We start from the raw sequence: 6,063 nt of genomic DNA, 5'->3' as shown, positions 1-6,063 counted from the left end.
TTTGTGCAGGAATAGAATCCCTGACTAAGACAAGGGGGTATATTTCTTTACAGAAAATTCAGAAAACACATCACACTTTTGACTAAGAAAATGCCATAGAAACAAAGACATGCTGTGAAATTCTAAAATTTGAAAAAAAAATAGCATGAGCTGAGCTTGTAGTTCAGCAGCAGAGTATGCATCTAACCTACATGAGACTATAGGTTTCATACACAGTAGTGTAAACGAAAACACTTTTATTGTTTCAAGTATTTCTGTTCCTCAGAGAAATATCCCTGGCCACCATTTTCATAAGCATAAATAAGCCCGGATTTTGGTCACATCTGGAGACTGACCTGGAGTACCTTTAGTATTTATTAGGTGCTGGCTAATTACTGACATGGAATTTGAACAGAGAAGAGTGAAAGTATCAGACAGGAGGGTTAGAGGATTAAGGCCAAAGGCCTCAGCAAGATTATTTCAACCAGTGAGGAGCAAATTCATTGCCACAAATATTTACCTTTTGTAAAGATTAAACCTTGAAAGAATCTAGTCTCATCAATATTTGCTGATTTCCCCACTCTGAGAATACTTACTACAATAGCCTGGGTAAGCACATTTAATTAATTTAAAAATATTTGTTTTCAAAATTACATGTAGTAGTTTGTTGGCAGGCATAATCATGGTATATGGTGTGAGTGTGAAAGTCAGAGGACAACTTGCAGAAGCTAGTTCTCTTCTACAATGTGGGTTCTGGGAAACCAAACTCAACTTGTCAGACTGAATATCAAGTGCCTTTACTAGCTGAGTCATCTCACTAGCCTATATGTTTGATTTTAGATTTATGTTTTGTGTGTGTGTGTTCTAATAGAAAGAAAAGCTGCCATTTGGGAATGCATGCACAGGTACCCATAGAGGACAGAAGAAGACACTGGATCTTTTAGAGGTAGAGTTACAGGCAACTGTGAGCCACCTGATATGGGTGCTGGGAACTAAGATTAAGTCCTCTTTCAAGAGCAGCAAGCACTTTTAACTGAGAAGTTATCTTTTCAGTGGTGTTTTATTTTTTTTAATACTAACATTTCCCCAAATGATTAATGCAAAGTGCATTCGTTAAACAGTACAATAACAACATAATCTTATTTTTCTCTGAATTCAAGGATCCTGAATTATATTTTTACTTTCAAATAAATTAGTAATAATCAGGATGACCAGATGATTCAGTTGGGAAAGGTGCCTGCCTGCTGTCAAGTCTGATCCTTGAGTGCCATCTTTGGGTCCCACATGTGAAAGGAGAGATCCAGCTCCTGAAAGTTGCCCTCTATCCTTCACATGAACATGTGCATATGTACCAGAGTGTAACCATGTCCAGATCCTGGATGTGATGTTAACATGTACATCCGTGCTTTCATGTGACAGTGTTTGGAAATTGCATAAATGTTACATGTGTAAGTTCTAACATGTGACCAGTGCATACATATGCACTTAAACATGACTACACCTGCTTGTGGACGTTGTACATCGTGGTGCGCACTAGGCTCCGCACCACGATGTACAACGTCCACAAGCAGAAAATTTCCCGGCTATTTTCGTGAGCGAAAGTTGAACTTGAGTCTGTTGGAAATAGAGGCAGATACAGTTCAGTCTCTTGTAGTCCGCTGCTTTCCTGTTAGAAAGAGTTGAGTGAGCGCTAGCTAATGTCGCTGGCAATACTGTGTAAGCCAAGTGTAGCCATTTTAACACATAACAAAATAAACTTCAAGCCAACACTGATAAGAATACATGAGGAAGGACACTACATACTCATCAAGGAAAACAATGTGTCAAGAAGATATTGCAATTCTTCACATCTATGCATCAAATCTTACATCAGTTACATATCTTGTTGAACACAAAGAACTTGAGATGGTGCCTAACTCTGCTTGTGGACGTTGTACATCGTGGTGCGCACTAGGCTCCGCACCACGATGTACAACGTCCACAAGCAGGGTCAGAATGCTTAGGACTACATTTCTGCTTTGACATAGTGGACATTCCTATCACTTAGTAAGTTAGTTAAGGCATGGTAGGCACTCCATTAATGCTAATTAAGGTGCTCGGCACAGCCTATCATTTCCATGGAGTTTTCTTTAATGGGTTCTCCTTGCTCATCGCCCTGGAGACTGAGTTCTTTTCATTTGACACATTCAGTTTTGCCATTTATATTCCACAGAAGTTCATGCCAATAAAGAGACCACATTCTTAAGTCTTAGGAAAAAAATTAAGCAAGGGACCATCTCCAAACTCTCACCTAGGTTGTAAAATTATAATATAAGCCCACAGTGTAACAGTGTATTGCTTCATCAAAGGTGGTGGAAAAACCATAGGACTCTAAATGCAGGAGTAACTATTAAAACAGCAGAACATAAAACAAGCAACTGGAGTCATTTTCTTACAAAGACTCAACTTGTGGAAGAAAATCTTTAATTGCCATTGCATAAAACACCTGTATGAAGTAGAAATTGGTGTTGAGTAACACTAGTAGAGAATATGCCCTAGAAAGTGGAAGTAACTGGATGTAAAAACTCTGGCCGCAATTTAATAGAACAGTCGCAGATGTCAGCTGAGGCTGCATCTAATGGGGACAAAAGCCTTGTCTGTGGGGAATTTTGGATGATGTCTGCAGAAACATTACACTGAGCGTAAACTAAATTGTATCATTTTTACAAGTGTCATAAAGACTCATACAGTCAAAGTTCTTCTCAACATGCACTTCAGTTCCACAGCAAGAGTGACATAGAACACCTAAACACAGAAGAGAGCATTCATGCCAGATACCTACCTCCTTGATATAATAATGCATACACTTCAAAATGATTACAATATCATTACACCTAGGGCTTTCTGCAACTATGCGGTCGTGGTCCTGGTCAGCATGGCCCTCAGGATCAGCATCTAGAAAGCAGCCACCACCTCCTGTGTGTCTTTTCACATCACTCCAGAACCAATGGTTCTGGAGTGATGTGAATAGTCCAATATGTTCCATCCGATTTCATTCCATTCATCAAGTAGCCACAAGGATTGAACAGTGTGGCATCAACGACAGAACCTGGTATCAGGTCACGAATTCCACTCTCACGAATGACATCCTTTGCAGCAACACCATCTTTCATGTAGAACTGGTCTATAACTGCTGGGTCAAGCTCACTCATCAGAATTTCAAGGGTTTGAACTGGCTGACTGATTACTCGGCTCTCTGGGAAATCCAAAGTATACAAGTACCAGCAGTCAGAATTCATGCATCCCATACAATATGCTGCTCCATTTGGGAAAATTGCATTAAGAAACTCGATTTCATCCTGGAAATTCCGGTGTGGGTACCCTTGGTGAGAAGGCTTCATGAAATTCTTAGGAGAATAAAAGAAGCTTTGAATTGAGTCAAACCCACTGTAATCCCTAGCAAGCTTCAACAGGGGAACCAGTGCTTTCAGTAAGAGGGTGGTACCACGTCTTCAAAATGAAACGTCTCTTGGAGACAAACATGCTACTCTCACTGAGTACATAAGCTTCCTGCTTGTCAGTCTTTGTCACACTTATGATTGAGCACTGCACATCCTTCAAAAGGACATCCCACTCAGATCTTGGGATGGTACGAAGATCCCCAAATCCCTGGCTTGCATCGGACTGCTATCTGGAAAACCAGACCTCCAGCAGTTTCTCAGTCCCTTCAAATGTGCAGCTTCCATCACCATGAGACTAGTGAACAACCAACAACCACAGAAAATCAACTAAATTAAATCTCTTCTCCCGCTGCTCCTGCGGCCGCTGTGGATTGCTCCAGCTGTGTTACTAAAGTTCAGGTTCCCTTTCTTTTTTGGCTATAATTTTATATTAACTGTTTTTTTTTTTTAATAAAAATTTCCCGGCTATTTTCGTGAGCGAAAGTTGAACTTGAGTCTGTTGGAAATAGAGGCAGATACAGTTCAGTCTCTTGTAGTCCGCTGCTTTCCTGTTAGAAAGAGTTGAGTGAGCGCTAGCTAATGTCGCTGGCAATACTGTGTAAGCCAAGTGTAGCCATTTTAACACATAACAAAATAAACTTCAAGCCAACACTGATAAGAATACATGAGGAAGGACACTACATACTCATCAAGGAAAACAATGTGTCAAGAAGATATTGCAATTCTTCACATCTATGCATCAAATCTTACATCAGTTACATATCTTGTTGAACACAAAGAACTTGAGATGGTGCCTAACTAGACCCTTTATCCCCACGGACTAGTGCTCATCTTACTGGGTGGTATACTGCATTCTTCTAGAGGAGAAACGTAGCCATCAATCCAGCTACAACCCCCCCCCCCAATCTACAATAGTTTCTTCTCTGCAAGTTATGCTGGAACAACTCTTGCACAACTGTTGTATAAATAAACAACCATTTTCATATTGAATTTAAGGCTGACTACATGAAATGGAACCCATGACTGATACTTCTTGGGTGTCCAAAATCTTGAAAGTAGATAGGGCAATGTCCTAGGGCAAACCCAAATATTGTTCTGCTGAAGGAACATAGCAATAAAATGACTCCTAACTACATTCTGCTATACTTATAGATCAATGTCTGGCTTAGCCTCTTGCAGTACATGGGAGCCAAGACAGAGATATACAACAAGAAAATATACAGAGAGCCAGAGATTTTTANTGACTAAGTGCTAAAAGAGATATCTGCATCAAATACTCCCCTCAGNGTTTAGGGAACTACACAAAGGAGAAGCCAGAAAGATTGTCAGAGCCAGATGTGATGGATGNCTCCAACAAAATAGCATCCTACAGATACAGCAGGACTGTGCTAAAATTTGTACATGCTATAGTACACACATATACACCAACATTTGATTATGCTCCAAACTGCATGCATGTAAGCATGCATATGGTGTAGACATGTGATTGTGCTCAGAACTACATGTGGGTGAATGCATGCATATGCACTGATATGTAACCAAGCTCACAGCTTGCATGAGTATCAATACACTCATGTATGTGTGNTGATCCTGGATCATGTTTGGAACTTGTACATGTTTTNAAATATGCATATGAACCATCATGTGACCACACTTGGAACTTGCCCTCCTGTCAACCCATACATAAGGGCATGTGATTACTCTGAGAATTCTCATTAGTCAAAATTTACACATGTGCTGATATGTGACCAGGCTTGGAATTGTACATGTTTGAAGATGTATATATGCTTTGACAGTAAANTGAGTAAAGGTAACTCCATCTTTCCCTGACTCCATTTTATATTTGTTTAGATATCTCCTAGTCTTCTACCCCTGCAACAGAAACATTTGCTTTGTCAACAGATTTAAGATTTTCATGACCTTGAGCATGGTCCAGATGCATTAACCATAATAGTCAATGCTGATACAACCATAAATTAAATAAATGCAGAAGGGTACAAGACATCTTTATTTTTTTAAAATTTTCATTGGATATTGTCTTTATTTACATTTCAAATGTTATCCCCTTTACTGTTCCCCTCCCTGAGGCCTCCTAGCCCACCCCTCTCCTGTCTCTATGAGGGTGTTCCCCTCCTAAAACACCCACTCACCCACCCATTCCTATCTCTCTGGTTTCAAATTCCCCTACATTGGGACATCCATCAAACCTTCACAGAACCAAGGGACTCCCCTCCCATTGATGTCAGATGACAAGGACATCCTCTGCTACATGTGATAGGCATCTTTATAATAGAGACAATACTTACTAAATTTTCTATGTCTGCTGCCACCTACATACACACACACACACACACACAAAGACAAAGAGAGAGAGAGAGAGAGAGAGAGAGAGAGAGAGAGAGAGAGAGAGAGAGAGAGAGAATGGTGATGCATAAGAAACCCAGCTATGCCTGCTTAAAGTAATCACAGCTGAACTTGCTAAACATTAACATTCGTCCAAGAAAGCAGAAGGTAGGTAAGGTCATTGGACCTGCACTCGAGCTTCCAGTCACTCCTTTCTGCTGGTTGTGCAATTAGATCCTAACTGCAAGAAGCTCAAGGTTTTCTGGAGAAACTAATGTATACAGTCTAAAAACTAAGTATG

The 6,063-nt window shown here is 40.2% G+C and overlaps 1 pseudogene; it reads right to left on the bottom strand.

Annotated features, from left to right (window-relative positions):
* Positions 1 to 2,951: 2,951 nt before the first annotated feature.
* LOC110287851 overlaps positions 2,952 to 6,063 on the bottom strand; it is an 11,700-nt pseudogene continuing 8,588 nt past the window's right edge.

This window comes from Mus caroli, unplaced genomic scaffold, assembly GCF_900094665.2.
Source record: "Mus caroli unplaced genomic scaffold, CAROLI_EIJ_v1.1 scaffold_18447_1, whole genome shotgun sequence".
NCBI lineage: Eukaryota > Metazoa > Chordata > Mammalia > Rodentia > Muridae > Mus > Mus caroli.
This window is presented reverse-complemented; position numbering and strand designations above follow the sequence as displayed.